At 41.5% G+C, this 19,140-nt stretch overlaps 1 pseudogene; it reads left to right on the forward strand.

The window, feature by feature from the left end:
* The window catches only part of LOC145127906 (25S ribosomal RNA), a 2,874-nt pseudogene extending 37 nt beyond the window's left edge, over positions 1 to 2,837 (forward strand).
* Positions 2,838 to 19,140: the final 16,303 nt, after the last annotated feature.

Raw genomic sequence — 19,140 nt, forward strand, 5'->3', positions numbered from 1 at the left:
AAACATCTTAGTAGCTAAAGGAAAAGACAGCAAAAGTGATTCCCGTAGTAGCGGTGAGCGAAATGGGAGCAGCCTAAACTGTGAAAACGGGGCTGTGGGAGAGCAATACCAGCGTCGTGCTGCTAGGCGAAGCAATAGAATGTTGCACCCTAGATGGCGAAAGTCCAGTAACCGAAAGCATCACTAGCTTATCCTCTGAACCAAGTAGCATGGGGCACGTGGAATCCCGTGTGAATAAGAAAGGACCACCTTGCAAGGCTAAATACTCATGAGTGACCGATAGCAAAGTAGTACCGTGAGGGAAGGGTGAAAAGAACCCCCATCGGGGAGTGAAAGAGAACATGAAACAGTAAGCTCCCAAGCAGTGGGAGGAGCCCGAGGCTCTGACCGCGTGCCTCTTGAAGAATGAGCCGAAGACTTATAGGCAGTGGCATGGTTAAGGGAACCCACCGGAGCCGTAGCGAAAGCGAGTCTTCATAGAGCAATTGTCACAGCTTATGGACCTGAACATGGGTGATCTATCCATGACTAGGATGAAGCTTGGGTGAAACTAAGTGGAGCTCCAAACCGACTGATGTTGAAGAATCAACAAATGAGTTGTGGTTAGGGGTGAAATGCCACTCGAACCCAGAGCTAGTTGGTTCTCCTAGAAATGCGTTGAGGCGAAACAGTTGACTGGACATGTAAGGGTAAAGCACTATTTTGGTGCGGTCCGCGAGAGCGGTACAAAATCGAGACAAACTCTGAATACTATATATGACCTCAAAATAACAGGGGTCAAGGTCGGCAAGTGAGACGATGGGGGATAAGCTTCATCGTCGAGAGGGACACAACCTGGATCACCAGCTACGACCCCTAAATGATCGCTCAGTGATAAAGGAGGTAGGGGTACAGAGATAGCCAGGAGGGTTGCCTAGAAGCAACCACCCTTTAAAGAGTGTGTAATAGCTTACTGATCGAGTGCTCTTGCGTCGAAGATGAACAAGGCTAAGCGATTTTCCCAAGTTGTGGGATGTAAAAATACATTGGTAGGGAGCGTTCCACCTTAGAGTGAAGCACCCATGCGAGCAGTAGTGGACGAAGCGGAAGCAAGAATGTCGGCTTGCGTAACACAAAAATTGGTGAGAATCCAATGCCCCGAAAATCTAAGGGTTCCTATGCAAGGTTTGTCCACGGAGGGTGACTCAGGGCCTAAGATCAGGCCGAAAGGCGTAGTCGATGGACAACAGGTGAATATTCTTGTACTACCCCTTGTTGGTCTCGAGGGACGGAAGAGGCTAGGTTAGACGAAAGATGGTTATCAGTTAAAGGATGTAAGGTGACCCCGCTTTTTAAGGGTAAGAAGGGTAGAGAAAATGCCTCGATCCAACGTTCGAGTACCAAGTGCTACGACGCTGAAGTAACCGATGCCATACTCACAGGTAAAGCTTGAACGACCTTCAACAAAAGGGTACCTGTACCAAAAAAAACACAGGTGGGTAGGTAGAGAATACCTAGGGGTGCGAGAAAACTCTCTCTAAGGAACTCGACAAAATAGCCCCGTAACTTCGGGAGAAGGGGTGCCTCCTCAAAAAGGGGTCGCAGTGACCAGGCCCGGGCGACTGTTTACCAAAAACACATGTCTCCGCAAAGTCGTAAGACCATGTATGGGGGATGACGCTTGCCCAATGCCAGAAGGTAAAGGAAGTTGGTGACTTGATGATAGGGGAGTCGACGACCAAATCCCCGGTGAACGGTAGGCATAACTATAACGGTCCTAAGGTAGCAAAATTCCTTTTTGGGTAAGTTTTGATCCGCACAAAAGGCGTAAAGATCTGGGCACTGTCTCGGAGAGAGACTCGGTGAAATAGACATGTCTGTGAAGATGTGGACTACTTGCACCTGGACAGAAAGACCCTATGAAGCTTCACCGTTCCCTGGGATTGGCTTTGGGCTTTTCATGCGCAGCTTAGGTAGAAGGAGAAGAAGGCCTCCTTCCGGGGGAGTGGGGGTTCGAGCCATCAATGAGATACCACTCTGGAAGAGCTAGAATTCTAACCTTGTGTCAGGAGGTACGGGCTAAGGGACAGTCTCAGGTAGACAGTTTCTATGGGGCATAGGCCTCCCAAAATGTAATGGAGGTGTGCAAAGTTTTCCTCGAGCCGGACGGAGATTGGCCCTCGAGTGCAAAGGCAGAAGGGAGCTTGACTGCAAGACCCACCTGTCGAGTAGGGAAAAAAGTCGGCCTTAGTGATCCGACGATGCCGAGTGGAAGGGTCGTCTCTCAACGGACAAAAGTTTCTCTAGGGATAAAATGTTGATCTTCCCCAAGAGATCACATCGACGGGAAGGTTTGACACCTTGATATCGGCTCTTCGTCACCTGGGGCTGTAGTATGTTCCAAGAATTGGGCTGTTCGCCCATTAAAATGGTACGTGAGTTGGGTTCAGAATGGCGTGAGGCAGTTCGGCCATATCCAGTGTGGGCGTTAGAGCATTGAGAAGACCTTTCCCTAGTACGAGAGGATCGGGAAGGATGCACCTCTGGTGTACCATTTATCGTGCCCACGGTAGACGTCGGGTAGCCAAGTGCAGAGCAGATAACTGCTGAAAGCATCTATGTAGTAATCCCACCCCACCATGAGTGCTCTCCTATTCCGACTTCCCCAGAGCCTCCGGTAGCACAGCCGAGGCAGTGGCGGGTTCTCTGCCCTTGCGGGGATGGAGAAACAGAAGTTTTGATAATTCAAGAGAAGGTCACGGCGAGACGAGCCGTTTAACATTACGATAGGCGTCAAGTGGAAGTGTAGTGATGTATACAACTATGGCATCCTAACAGACCGGTAGACTTGAACCTTGTTCCTGATGGTTTTGAGCCAAAAGAACATCCTATGTGCTCATGCAAACCCTAATGCTTGGATCTAGATTTCTCTACTGTACATGCAATTCATCCAAGACTTTCTAACCCTAGATCTAGTGTATATAATCGAAATTGACATAACAAATCAGATCTAGATGTTTACCTTGTTGTTAATTGAAGATCTTGAAGCCTTTGAGAACTTTAGCACCTCAAGTGCTGTGCCTCTAATGAATCACAAACACCAATAGGAATTGTAGGAAACAAGAGAGAGAGAGAGGGGAGAGGAGAATTTCGGCTCAAGGACTTCTAGGGTTCAAGTTGTCGAAATTCCCATGCCTAGGGGTCCTTTATATAGGTGTAGGAATTAGGGTTTCAATGGTTATCCTTATCTGGTTACTTAGCCACCAAGCAGCCCAAGGATAATTCTGGAATCCCCTATCATGGATGAATTCTTAAGGCTTTATCCCTAGAATTCATCCACCCTATCTATTAGGGTTTCCTTGCCCAACTTTGTAACTATCACATAATTACAATTCAGCCCTTTAAGTTCAATTAACTTCTTTTGATCACAAAACTAATTCTTAATTAATTATTGACCAATGTTAATTAAACAAATATGATTTCTCTTCTAATATATTAGTCTTATAATATATTAATAAACCATAATCACCTCTTTCTACATTACTCCTCCAGCCAAGTTGCATTGGTGAAGGCAACCCAAAAGGACCATGCACAACCGGGTCAAGTACATACCAAATATAGTTATGGACTTAGACACTAATCCAACAGTCTTCCACTTGGATAAGTCTAATAACTATAAATGTAAATGCACCTTCTGAATCCGATTAACAATCGCAGTTCTTAAAACTTTCGATCTTATCAATAACTTGTCCTTCAGATAAGGGATCATATAATCCTCTGTTCTAGATATCGTGCGGACAATTACATGGAACATAGTCATACTTATTGTCCAGCAAATCATTTCTCGATCTCTGATTCATTTGACATAGAACTTAATTGAACACATCAATCCAGTCCTGACCGGGCCCGACACATAAGTCAAACCAAATCATCGAGGGGCTCTGATATTACTTTTACCCTCTTAGGATAAAAGGAACAGATAAACTTCGACTTATATGCATATACTATCCACTAATCAAATCATACACAACAATGCGGTTTATAACATCAAGTTACTGATGCGTTTACGCATTATCAATGCACAACCAATTAGCAAACAATAAACCATATATCTAGGTTTTAAGACCATATGATATTATCGTCTTGCGATCAGTCGTGATAAATTCCATGAAGTGATTCCAGCAAGCGTGGGTTTATTCCAATGCTCAAATCAAGTTCATAAGCACTCATGAATGTTGTATCAAACTTTTGCTATGTCTAATACTCTTTAGACAATCTACACACCAATTCATGGCAGTCTTCATTCATACCTACTTCCAACATATGAACAACTGTGGACTGTTCGAATAATCTTATTATTCAGGAAGTCAAAACATGCAAAAGTGAAATAATAGGTAAACAATTAACATAAGACAGTAACATTACTAATAAATAATACTCTTTTATTTAATCATCGAATGTTAATTAAAATTTATCTAGTACACGTTTCTAAACTATCTAATCTAAACTAATATCTTCCTTCAGCCCGATGCTCCTAGCGTGCTGCAAGTGCTTAACCCTGCTCAGTCCTTTCGTAAGCGGATCTGCTGGGTTATCCTCTGAGGATACCCTCTTCACTACGAGGAGTCCTTCTTCCACCTGATGTCGAATAAAGTGATATTTTCTGTCGATATGTCGAGATCTGCCATGATCCCTTGGTTCCTTGGTCAAGGCAACCGCTCCTTCATTATCACAGAAAATTTCCATAGGCTCTTGTATGGCCGGCACAACTCCAAGGTCTCCAATGAAGTTCTTCAACCATATTGCCTCCTTTGACGCTGCGCTAGCTGCAATGTACTCTGATTCGCACGTTGAATCAACTACGGTCTCCTGCTTGGAGCTTTTCCAAGTCAATGCTCCTCCATTTAAGGTAAAGACCCAACCCGACTGCGAACGGTAGTTGTCCCTGTCGGTCTAAAAACTGGCGTCACTGTACCCTCGCACCTTTAAGTCATCACTCCCACGGAGGACTAGAAACCATTCCTTGGTCCTCCGAAGGTACTTAAGAATATTCTTGACTGCGGTCCAATGCGCCTTGCCAGGGTTCCCTTGATATCTGCTGACCATGCTCAAAGCGAAGGCCACATCAGGGCGAGTACAAGTCATAGCGTACATGATCGAGCCAACTGCGGAAGCGTAAGGTACTTGGCTCATTTCAGCTATCTCGACTTCGGTACTCGGACTTTGAGTCTTACTCAATTTGGCATTACTTTGGATTGGTAACTCTCCCTTCTTTAAATTCTCCATGCTAAAACGTTTTAGTACCTTGTCCAAGTAAGTATTCTGACTAAGTCCTATTGGTCTCTTACTTCTGTTTCTCACTATCCTTATTCCCAGAATATAGGCAGCCTCTCCGAGGTCCTACGTAGCGAAGCACTTCCCAAGCCAGGACTTGACTTCCTGCAGGTTCGGGATGTTGTTTCCTATGAGTAGTATATCATCAGCATACAATACGAGGAAGCTTACTATACTCCTACTGGCTTTGACATATACACATGATTCATCTTCGCTTCGCAGAAAACCAAACACTTTGACTTTCTCATCGAAACAAAGATTCCATCTGCGAGACGCTTGCGTAAGTCCATAAATGGACTTCTCAAGCTTACACACTTTATTGGGATGCTTCGTATTGACAAAACCCTCTGGCTGAGCCATGTAAACATCCTCAACCAACTTCCCATTAAGGAAAGCGGTTTTGACATCCATCTGCCATATTTCATAGTCATGAAATGCAGCAATGGCCAGCATCACCCTAATAGACTTTATCTTCGCAACTGGTGAGAAGGTTTCATCATAGTCAACTTTGGGAGTTTTAGTAAAACCCTTCGCGACCAATCGCGCCTTATGGGTGTGCACATTCCCATCCATATCGGTCTTCTTCTTGAAGATCCATTTGCACCCGACCGTCTTACGACCTGGTACATTGTCAACCAAATTCCAAACTTAGTTGTCATACATGGACTGAATCTCGCTGTCCATCGACTCTTTCCACTTCGCAGACTTCGGGCCTGCCATGGATTCCTTATAGCTGTTAGGTTCGTCCAAATTCACTAGTGTACAATCACTAATGAACGTATCCCCTTATGTAGTAATATGAAAACCATAAAACTGGGGTTGAACCCTAACCCTTTCGGAACGTCTAAGAGGTAAGGACTCGTCAATCGGTTCAACCGGAGTCTCCTCCTCGGGTTGAGTGCCAACGTCAGAGGTTCCTTCATCGCTCGATTCTTAAATCTCTTCAAGATCGATTTGCCTCCCACTGTCCCCTTGTCTTATGAGTTCTCGTTCTCGGAAAACCCCTCTCCTTGCAACGAAGACAACATTGTAAATCTGTCTATAGAAGAGATATCCAAAGGACTTCTGCGGGTAGCCGATGAAAATACATCGCTCGCTACGAGGTTCGAGCATGTCGTGAGTCTCTCGTCTTATGAAAGCCTCGCAACCCCAAACCTTGATATGTGCCAACGAGGGAGCTTTCCCTGTCCACATCTCGTGAGGTGTTTTGGCAACTTTCTTTGTAGGGACTAAGTTAAGGATATGGGCGGCAATCTCTAAGGCGTACCCCCAGAATGAGATAGGTAGTGAAGCACGACTCATCAAGGAACGAACCATGTATAGCAAGGTTCGATTAGGCCTCTCAGCTACACCATTCAACTGCGGTGTCCTAAGTAGCGTCAATTGCGAAACAATTCTGCATTCCTTGAGGTAGTCGTGGAATTCAAGACTTAGGTACTCTTCTCCTCGATTGGATCGAAGCATCTTGATTTTCCTGCCCAACTGATTCTCCATTTCTTGTTTAACTCTTTAAACTTTTCAAAGGTTTCTGACTTGTGCTTGATTCAGTAGATATACCCATATCTGCTATAATCATCGGTGAAAGTCACATAGAAGCGGTTTGCATCCTTTGTGGTGGATCTAAAGGGCCCACACACATCGGTGTGTATGAGATCCAATAAACCCTCACCCCTTTCACAAGTGCTAGTGAACGCTGACTTGGTCATCTTTCCAAGTAAACAAGACTTGCACACGTCATCGTCCCTAAGGTCGAATGACTCCAACACTCCATCCTTTTGGAGTTGGGCTATGCGTTTCTTTTTGACATGTCCAAGACGACAATGCCACAAGCATGCCTTATCCATACTATTGGAAGAATCAACACACAACACATCATTTCCTAAGTTATCTACAACCATCACAGTCTCATATATTCCATTACAAGGCAATGCTTCAAAATATAAAACACTATTAAGATAAGCATAAATAGAACCCTTTTCATTATCAAATGAATATCTAAAACCTTGTCTATATAAACCATGAAATGAAATGATGTTTCTTGCCATATCTAGCGAATAGCAACAATTATTTAAATCTAAAACTCATCCATTGCTAAGCAGTAAGGAATATACTCCAATCTTGGTGACAGGCGACGATCTTCTGTTTCCCATGATTAGGTTTATCCTTCCCCGCTCCACATCCCTATTTCTTCTTAGTCCCTGCAAATCAGAACATATGTGAAAACCACATCCTGTATCAAGAACCCAAGAAATAGCATGCGTTGAATCATTAGATTTAATAGTGTAAATACCTACGAAGGACGGCTTGATCTTCCCATCCTTGATAGCTTGCAGATATTCTGGGCAACTTCTCTTCCAATGCCCTATTTTGTGGCAGTGATGACACTCTGCCTCCTTTGGGTTTGAGTTGGGTTTAGCAAAACCAACTTTGGTTCCACTAGAAGAGGTACCATCTTGGGACTTTCCCTTGTGGTGGCTCTTTGAGGGAGCCTTCCTCTTCTTACCCTTCCCTTGCCCTATTTCCAAGACAGGGGCAGCAGCGGGAGTAGGATTCGATGCAACAGACTTATCCTTGAGATTGCTCTTAGCAGTCCTTAACAAGCCTTGAAGCTTGCTCAAGGTGACCTCTTCCCTATTCATGTGGTAGGTCATGCGGAACTGGTTGTAGCAGGGAGGCAAGGAGTGAAAGATGATGTCGATTACTAGCTCTTCATCAAAGTTAACATTTAACTTTAGCAGACGATCAAGATATCTCTGCATCTTTTGCAGATAAGCGGTAAGAGACTCTCCATTACCCATTCTGGTAGTGATCATCGAAGTGATGATCTTGTACCTTTATTGCCTAGCGCTCTGGTGGTACCGGTCCAGCAAGTCTTGATGCATTTCATAGGGGTACATGTCCTCATAGGACTTTTGGAGTTCTACAGTCATAGTCGCTAGCATGATGCAATGGACTTTCATGGCATCACGCTCATGGGCCTCAAAGGTGGCGATCTCTTCAGCAGTGGCAGTGTTTAGGTTAATCTCCTTCAGCTTTTCATCTAGGACATACTCTTTGTCTTTATAGCGAGTGACCATTCGTATGTTGCAGATCCAATCATTGAAATTGGACCCGTCAAAGATCACTCTCCCACACAAGTTCATGAGTGAGAATGAGCCGGAGGAGTTCGAGCCGGAAGCATTGTTGACGTTCGACATCTGAAAAGGAAAAAGAACAAAGTTTGATTAGAAATGAATCCCTAATTAAACACCCAAATGAGAAATTAGGGCTAGGATCCAAAAACATTATTTACAAATTAGAAAAGGGATGTCGTAATCTAACAAGTAAATAATTTGAAGGTAAGTGAATGACGATTCACTAGTTCTCCACCATGAAAAACGAAAAAGAGATTAAGTTTTAAATGTATTGAAAACTCCTAGATATTTTGAGATTCATTGAACTTTTCAATGACATGTTAAAATCTCGATATGCCCCTCTAGTTTGTGACTGGGATGCCGAGGATCACAAACCGGTGTGAATAACCATGCAAATATACATGGTGCCCTCATTGTTACAGTCACCTATTCGATGTGCCGGTTAACCACACACGCTCCATCGAACTATGACAAACAATGAGTCACCCTTTGTCACATTTTCTTAGAGCCCAATTAGTGTGTCGGTTAACCATACACGCTCCACTAATGTCTTAGCAAGGGTACAAAGTGTAATTTCATGGAATTGCATCAATTTCACTTTTGCCTAAAGTAACTAAGATTGAGAATTTAGGAAAAACATTTAGTTACTTTTATAATTCATAATACTTATTAATGAGGAAAGGGTTGTCCTATCCTACCCGTTCGGCTAACGACCCTCCACCAATCAAGGAAGTGGTGGGTGAGAGTGGACACCCATTAAACGGCCATTTTATAGGCCATAACCTTATACCCCCTTTTAGACCGGCTTCGTGAATGAGGCCTACTAACGGTAAGAGTAGCATTTTAAGTTTTATATATATATATATATATATATATATATATATATATATATATATATATATATATATATATTGGGCTTATTGTGTTGCGTCTTGGGTCGGTTGTTAGTCCAGTTTTGTCACCGGTTTGGGCCTGTCCATCCGTGTGTTAGTTTTAGGGTTTAGTATATAAGTTGCATGCATGAAATCTTATCATTAACGCTTTAATTATTATTCTATCAAGTATGCTGTAAACCCTAACGCACCTCTACAGTGTAAGTTCTTAATCGAGCTCTGCTGCGTGTGACTGTATTTTAATCATTCGACATACGGTTTGATTCATTGATTGTTTCAGTATTAATTGTTTTTGTTTGTTTACCTGTTAAAGATCTATCGATCAAAGAGGTTTTATCTCATCAATTGGTATCAGAGCAGGAGACTGTGTAATCTATACGCATCTCTTCTGTCGAAGAAGGTTTCAGGGTTTTCGCTAATATTGATCTCTGTTAGAAGCTGTCATCCTGTTATTGACGTTGTTTTTGGATTTCAATTTTACCCTGACTTTGTTTACAAGTCTGATCTTAAACAGGTCTTTCACAATATCATCATGTTTCTCGACGATTCCAATGCAAACCCTATCAATATCTCTCATAGCATTGGATCCACAACTAGGATTCCCATTCTATATACTCAAGATTATGAAGTATGGACGCATCACTTTGAAGACTATGTGATTGGGTCTGAAGACAATGGGTACTTAATCTGGGAAGCAATCACTGTAGGTCCGTTCGCTCACACTGGCACAGATCGAGTCATAAAGACTCAAAAGGAGTAAAATCAACTTATGGTTGATGTTAAAGACGTTCCTCAAGATGAAAAGGAGAAGTTTGTATGCAATATTAAAGTGCTTAGGATGACCAGATCTGCCCTACAGTCTGACACCTTTCGGTTGGTTAGTTCATGCTCAACAGCGAAAGAGGTGTGGGACAGGTTAAAAGAGATGTATTCTACTGATGAGGATCTTGAGCATTCGATCCAGACTCTATTGCTTTCAGAGTTTGGAGACTTCAAGCAGAAACCTGAAGAGAAGCTTATCCAAGCCTTTGATCGCTTTAATCATCTTCTTAGCAAAATGATAAAGCATGGCATAGAGAGGAAAGTTATTGAGCAGAAGGTCACTTTCATGAATGGCCTAAGATCTGAATGGATGGCTGTGGTATCTACTGTAAAGGCCCTTGGACAATTGAAGTCTTATTCTTTGGCGAAGCTAGTGGGGATACTAAAGTCACATGAAGGTGGTTTGTAGTATGGGTTCTTTAGCCCTTATTTCCAAAGGAAAGAATGCTGTTGAAGAAGAAGACGATTTAGATCTCTCTGAATTTGATTTGACCAATGAAGAATATGCTTTAATGGTTTCAAACCCAAAGAAGTTCATTCGCAGAAAGTTTCCTACCAATAAGAACCGAAACTGGCAAGGAAACTATAGTTCAGAAAGGGCAAAGGAGGAACCGAAGATCACTCCGCAGCAAGAAGAACCGAAGAAGGAGAACAAGATGACAAGTGACTCATGATTTAATTGTCACTTTTGTGGAGGCAAAAACCACTTTGCTAAGGATTGTATGTTGAGGAAGACTACAGAGAAGAATGAGAATGAAGACGATGAATCATATCACCTGCGAAAGCTATAAGAGATTAAGAAGAAGAAAGTTGCTGCAAATAACACTATGAATGCTCTTATTGTGCAAGAAAATGTTGCAGATGATGAATTTGGTGGTTTTGAAGTTTGGTCTACTGATTCAGAAGATGAAGAGGTGAGAAAGCCTACACATGGAAGGGATTTCGTGGCAAAGGAAGATGAGCATGTTGTTGAAGGAAAGTGTTTGATGGTGACAGCTGGAGTGTCACGGGTGAGGGGTTACACCACTGATGGGGGTGAAGATGAAGCGAAGGAACGAGAAGACAAGTGCTTCGCTGCCAAGCCTGTTGGTGAGCAGATCAATGAGTGTGACCAGTTGATCAAAAAGGTACAATCAATTCTCGAATTATTAAAAATCCCTGTCACAAACTATGAAAAAAAATTGAACGGCTTAAAATCTAAATTTTCTAGTTTAAGTGGAAGTTTAACCCAAAATCGCCTCACAAATTCTAACCTAACTGATCAACTCAGTAGGGTGTCTTTGAAGAGTGAGGAGAGGCGAATGTGGATTGAGCAAAAGGAGAAAGAGTTAATTAGAATTAAGGATGAGACAATTTATTTGCAAAGAGATAATTTGAAGCTTTTAAAACAGAGAAATGTTTTTTGTTTAATTGTGAAACGTCTTTATACCAATATCACTCAGCTGCATCTGGATTGTCAAATAGGCAGGAAAATTCACAGTATGATTCTTCCTTTCCTTGAATTAAAGGAGGATGTAATTGATGCTGATGTTTATGATTGTGAAGTTGTAGTCTCGTCTGATGAAGTTTCTCCTGGATATAAAATTGGTCTTGACAAAATTGAATCTTTCATCCAGTCCAAAGACCACAAGGACATGCTTAAGAATTTATTGGACGAAAATGATAAATTGAAAAGTAAAACCGAAACTATGCAGAAATTTGACTCGTTGAATGCCAAGTTGAGTTCATAAAAAAAAGTTAATTTTGAAAATTCTTCTGAATTTGATGAGGATGATGATATGAGTGAGATATCTACTGTTCCGAATTTGTCAAAAGCGAACCCGAACCTACCAAAAATCTCATTTCTGAAAACTCGGTTGACTTTGCTCGATTGTCCCAAAATAAGACCAAAGTTATGAAAGAAAAGGTTATGGTATATCAGAAGGTCCAAACCACGCCAAATCAAGTTTATACAGTTACCAGCGTTACACAGAAGCAGACAGCCGAACTCACAGCATTAGTGAACGAATATAATGTTGAAGGATGTGATGAATTTTTCTGGTCGTCACCAATAGACAATGTTGATGAAACGGTAGGTCTATTTGAGAGAACATCATGGAGGGTTAAAGGAAGATATATGGCAGAACCACTCAACAAGCCTACACATTTTGATAAGCCATCAACCATGGTACCAAAAAGATTCCAAGTGAATTAGTTAAGGTAACAAGCGAAGCCTCCTCGTTAAAGAGTGAAACTCATGATAAAAGATCGAAACCGAAGGCCAACATCCACAAAACTCCCAAACAGGTGTCTGAAAAGAAACATCAACGTAACAGGAGATATAAGAAGAATCTCACTGAAAGGAAACAGTTTTGGCAGTCCTAAAACCCAAATTACGTTCGATCAGACAAGAGTTCAAACTCTAAGGATAAAGAAGTGTCAAAGAATCAAGCCACTTCTTGTACTCAATGTCATTCATGTAGCCAAGCGAGCCGAAAGGGAAGTTTCGGTCCCCAAAATGGAAGCAATAGAAACCGAAAGAATGGTTTCGGCTCTCAACTTAACAACCGAAGAGGAAGTTTCGGTTCCTCATCCACAAGTGACAGAACCCGAAAGCAAGGTTTCGCTTCTAAAACGCATTCCTCTCACTCTAAGCACAATCCTAAAGAAGATGTGAAGGGAAAAGGGAAGATCGTCTCAAAAGACGAAAAGAAGATGAATACTAACCTAAGGAAACAAAACCGAAAGTTAGAAAACAATGACGATCCAATTCCCAAACCTAAGGTTGAAACGTCAAAAGTTAATAAAATCAAAGTTTTTACAATCAAAAGAAAAGAAGAAACAACCCTAATAAAACGAACTTACTTGGTTGATTCTTCTATTCTTATACCCTGTTCTGTAAAAGGCTCACATGGACCCAATAAACTTTGGGTTCCTAAATCTGCTTGATTCTTGCAGGTTATACGTGACGAGCAGTTCGACGACGAATGGTACATTGATAGTGGCTGCTCACGTCACATGACAGGGAGAAAGGAAGAGCTTCAGGAGTTTCGAGCTATTGCGGATGGTGGATGTGTCAAATATGGCAACAACTCATTTGGCACAATAAAAGGCTATGGAATGATCACAAATGGCAAATTCTCAATCAGAAAAGTAGCATACGTAGAGGGCTTACAACACAATCTCATCAGTGTTTCACAACTGGTAGTGGGAACTGGACTGAAAGTTTCGTTCGAGGATGAAGGGTCTGAAATAGTAGAGAAGAAGACCAAATCAGTTCTATTAAAATACAAAAGAAAAGGCGAAATGTACCCACTGAACCTCAATCCCATTCGAGGGAAACCAGTTGTGTGTCTGCTAACAAAAGCACACTCAAAAGAAAGTTGGTTATGACATTGAAGGCTCTCGCACCTCAACTTCAAAGACATCAACAAGCTCGTTCTTGGTGATCATGTGCGAGGACTTCCAATACTCAAGTTTGATAAAGAACATCGGTGTGCTGCATGTGAAATGGGAAAGCAAAGCAGGAAAAGTCATCCAACTCGTGTCAACACGAAGATTATCGAACCACTTGAGCTTCTGCATATAGATTTATGTGGACCTTCTACTATTGAAAGCATTAGTGGTAACAAATATATACTAGTGATAGTAGATGATTTTTCTCGTTTCACCTGGGTATTTTTTCTTAAACATAAATCAGAGGCTACATCAAAGCTCAAAGTTTTTATCAAGCAAATAGAGCTTCAACTGCGAAAGCTGGTACGAAATATTCGAAGTGACAATGGGCTGGAGTTCAAAAATAGTGAATTTGAAGAATTTCTTACCGAAAAGGGAGCAACTCACAACTTTTCTGCTCTCTACACTCCACAACAAAACGGTGTTGTTGAAAGACGAAACCGCTCGTTGTGTGAAGCAGCCCGAACCATGCTCAGTTTCGCCTCATTACCTTTATATTTCTGGGCTGATGCCATTGCTGCTGCTTGTTTCACATAGAACAGATCTTTTCTCAACAAGCGCTTTTCAATTACTCCATATGAGATCTTGAACAATCGTAAACCAAATGTCAAGTTCTTCCACGTGTTCGGTTCCAGATGCTTTATTTTTAATTCAAAGGAGCACCGAAACAAATTTGATGTCAAAGCGGACGAAGGGATTTTTCTTGGCTACTCCTTAACCTCCAAGGCATATAGGGTTCTAAACAAACGTTACAAGAAAATCGAAGAAACCTATTATGTCACCTTCGATGACAACTACGTCAAAAAGCTTCAAACAACCGAAGGTTCAACGGAGGAAATCTTTCCAACGTCTGGTCAAGTTACTGTTTCCAATTCGAATTTATTTGAGCAATATATGTCATTGTTCGATGAACCGGAGAAAGTCATTCACTCTGAAGCAAAGGCTGCTGACAATAAGATTGATTCCTTGAAGCAAATCATTGATGATGCAGCGATGGATATGGAAGGAGAACAACCGGGAACTACCGAAAAGCCTGGTCCAAGCGAACCTCCAAAAGAAAGTTCTACATTTCAGGGGGAGGGTTCATCATCATCCGGTAACCCTGAATTATCATTTCAGGGGGAGAACCCATCAACTACCATATAAACCGAACGTCCGGTTGAGGGGGAGAGTTCAATGCCTGAAGGCGAAACTGTCTCATCATTTGAGGGGGAGAATGCAAATACAAATGATGATGATTCTCAATCCGAATTCGAAGAAGAAATAAATGCTGAGTTGGATCCCTCTTATGATCCAAATTACCCTCCTCTCACCAAATGGACAAAAGAAAAACCCAAATCATTGGTGATTCATCAGAAAGAGTTCTTACTCGTTCTCAACTGAAAGCGAAGCAAACTGCATTATTCTCTAATGTGGAATTTTGCATGTTTAATTCGTTTGTCTCTAAAATCGAAACGAAGACTGTCTTCACTGCACTCGATCACTCTGATTGGGTACATGCAATGCAAGACGAACTCAACAAGTGTGAGCGAAACAAAGTATGGAGACTGATTCATACACCAAAGGATGCATCTGTAGTTGGACTGAAATGGGTATTCCGGAACAAAATGGACAAAGAAGGGAATGTCATTCGTAACAAAGCGAGACTGGTTGTGAAGGGATATTGTCAAGAAGAAAGGATAAACTACGAAGAAACCTTCGCTCCAGTAGCCAGGTTAGAATCAGTAAGAATCTTTCTGGCCTATGCTGCTCACAAGAACTTTGAAGTATATCAAATGGACGTCAAGTGTGCATTTGTAAATGGAGAATTAGAAGAAACGGTGTATGTAGAGCAACCGCCAGGTTTTGTGAACAAGAAGTATCCAGATCACTGCTACATTCTGGACAAGGCGGTTTATGGTCTAAAGCAAGCACCAAGAGCATGGTATGAAACATTAACTCGATTTCTAAAAATGTCAAAGTTTAAACAAGGTTCGGTTGACCCAACCTTCTTTCGTAAGAAAGTGGGTGACCACCTTATGATTGTTCAGATTTACGTCGATGATATCATCTTCGGCTCCACGAATCCTAGCTTAACAGTAGAATTCAGGAAGTTGATGGAGACTAAGTTTGAAATGAGCTCAATGGGTCAAATTAACTTTTTCCTTGGCTTAAATATTAGATAGGGAACCGAACCCATTTTTATCAATCAAGAGGCTTACACGAAGACCTTGCTTGCCAAGTTTGGAATGATGGGAGACTCAAAAGTGAAGGTTCCTATGGCGTTTGGCACGAAGTTAACACCTTCTCTGGACAAACCGGCTGCTGACATGACCCTCTATCGTCAAATGATAGGGTCCTTGATGTATCTAACAGCTAGTCGACTGGACATAATGTTTTCTGTCTGTTATTGTGCCAGGTTTCAAGCTAATCCATGTGAAGCTCACATGTTGGCTGTGAAGAATATCTTTCGATATTTGAAACGCACCTCCTCTCTCGGTCTATGGTACCCAGCAAAATCAGGGTTCTTTGTTCAGGCATTCTCTGATGCTGATCTAGGAGGATGTGGACTGGACCGGAAAAGTACTACTGGAGGATGTCAGTTCCTTGATGGCAAACTTGTCAGCTGGCAATCGAAGAAACAAACCTGCGTGTCTCTTTCTACGGCCGAAGTAGAGTATATAGCTGCATCATCATGTACATCACAGGTCATTTGGATACAAAGTCAACTTCGAGACTATGGCCTGGACATGAAGAAAATTCCATTATATTGTGACTCTAAAAGTGCAATAAGGATATGTTACAACCCAGTGCACCACTCCAAAACAAAACACATAGCACTGAGGTATCATTTTATTAAGGATCACGTGGAAGATGGTAAGGTCGAGATACATTTTGTAAGAACCACTGATCAATTAGCTGACATCTTTACAAAAGCCTTGTCTGAAGCAAGTTTTAATAAAATTTTACAAGGCTTAGGTATGATGGAAGCTGAATCTGTACCGAAATCGCTTTCGCTTCATTAAAACTTGGAAGCGAAATAGAGCGAACGCTCAGTCCATTTCGGGTCCTGTTTTTAGGAACCGAAATGAACCGAACGCTCAGTCCATTTTGCCTCATATTCAAAGGTGACATTTCGGTTGTATCTTTTGTACACTTTATTGTATCTTAATTTATTTTATGTTTTTCTCTTACCTTTCATAAAATTCAAAAATATTTTATTTTCTGTTTTTATTATTTTTCTGAAAAGCTCAAAACTTCAAAAATATTTTCTCTTTGCATTTCGTTTTTGTTTCTTTTCTCTCTTAAGTATGAAGATCACTGAAGCTATATTAATTGGGGCTACGGAAGGTATGATTTTTCTATCTTTATACTAGTTAAGTGTCCCTAGAAGCATGCTGTTGTATGTAGACCGAAGCCTCCAGGACTGTGAGTAAAGCCTTAATGATTCGATCGACACCAATCGTTTCTTCCCAATTAGGCTGCTAAATTCACTCAAGTCATGAGCTACCTTACTCTTCTCATTTTGAGTTAAGAGTTTTCTGTTTTGCCATTCTCAAATAGCAGAGGTGCTTGCGACTCCTTAACCACCTTATCTTATTTCTCCATCATATTTCGTTCCACTATTGTAACCCTTGAGACTCTCAGCAATTACCACTGAGGTTTATGGTTATACAAAATCTGTGTTGATGATCTTAGATACGTTTACCACGTGCTAAGTGAAACCCAAAATCCAACACCCTAAATGAATTGACGGTGATCGTATCCACGTTCAAGCTATTACTTGTTATCTCAAGAAATCTCCTTTTATTTTTGTGTTTATGAAACTGTCTAACACCAAGACGTTACGTCCCATAAGATCCTTTTTTTTTTTTTTTTTTTTTTTTGAGATTTCAGTTTATCACCCAGTCACTGAAATAGATCCAAACCTACTTGTTTAACAGGCTACACCGGTCTCACAAGTACTTCTTCCATCTTCGGTCTTATGTCAAGTACCAATGTATGGATTGAAGCGAAAGCCACCCTAATTGCCTTATATAAAAAGATGCCTTTCGATGTCTCTTTATAGGCATTTGATCATTATTCAACGGGAAACCACTCAAGCACTTTGAAGTCTCTCTTGACTTTAAACGAAGAGATTCGTGCCCGGAATCCACCGTTTTATGTCATCGTAGACATCACATATATCTCACAAATCATTTGCTTTATTTCTTTATCTTTGACACTATCTTGTACGAAAATCTTTGATTTTCTAAACGTCTGGTTCGGTTTCTAATAAGCTTATTTTAGAAAAATTGCTTCGTTTCATTATGTTGGAATGAAATCTTTTACATACAAAGGGTGAGTCGGCATGAAATTGAAGGGGCTGGAATTTGGAACGATAAGGTTGATATAAACATGGAAAGGCTCGTGAATTTGAATCGATAGCTGATGTCACGCTTATCATCACCTTTTTCGCTGTAACAGTTGTCTAATCATGTTTTTCTAGGCGTCGATTGAGATTTTTTTCGCCTGTTATTTGATTATGTTTTGTCTCTCTCTCCTGATCGACAGTATAAAGGGTTTCTCAAATTACCTTTACCCTTTTACTACTCCCATATTTTTCAAAGGCAAAAACCGGCGATTCTTCCTCCACTGTTCATCACATTCTTTCTCAAGCTTCAACAATGGCAGAATCTTCGTCCGTCCAAGAAACTTCTGCTCGATCGCCTCTTCTCTCTATCAAGGAGAATCAGAACCTTCTAATTGATCTCACACCATTTGCGTATGATCCTTATATGCTTAATATGGTGGAATGTCTCAAGTACTCCCCACTCGTTATTGCATTGACGAAGGTTAAATCCGTCCCAATGTCGTTTCTCTCTCAGGTGTACTCCACTGCAACATACGACAAGACAAAGGAGCGGATTTTCTTTGACATTCTTGATCAAAAGACGTCGATTACGAAGAATAGATTTTTCTCCCTGCTAAGGCTTCCTTATGACGCCTCCATGGTTAATCCTGACTCCATCACTACTGCTCAGCTCTTTTCTATGTTCTACAATATGGGGTATTCAGAGCTTCTCACGACTGTGACTAAAGTCAAGAAGTCTTGCCTTCTTCCTCAATGGAATGGCCTTTTTCACTCTGTTGTTCAAAGGCCTATCAGAGAGAGTTGCTGGTTCAGATGGGGCTAGCAAGATTTTCATGACCCTTCTCTATGGTCTCTACACTGGAATCAACCTGGATTATGGATGTGTTCTTTGGATTCAGTTGGTGCAAAGTCTCTCATCTGCTTCGCGTCCTTCCGAAATCTCCTGTGGTAGGTTTTGGACTCTTGTTACGCACTGGGCTATGGAAAGGTTTCATGTCCTAATTATGACAGACTCCTTACTTTCATCGATCGCTACTTTTCATACGACTAGGATCATCGTCACCGATCCTCTCAAGTAAGGAGTCTGTCATAATTAGGACATGAAACCTGGATTATGGATGTGTTCTTTGGATTCAGTTGGTGCAAAGTCTCTCATCTGCTTCGCGTCCTTCCGAAATCTCCTGTGGTAGGTTTTGGACTCTTGTTACGC

This window comes from Lactuca virosa, chromosome 7 (genome assembly GCF_052849685.1).
Source record: "Lactuca virosa cultivar CGN04683 chromosome 7, Lactuca_virosa_CGN04683_v6, whole genome shotgun sequence".
Lineage (NCBI taxonomy): Eukaryota > Viridiplantae > Streptophyta > Magnoliopsida > Asterales > Asteraceae > Lactuca > Lactuca virosa.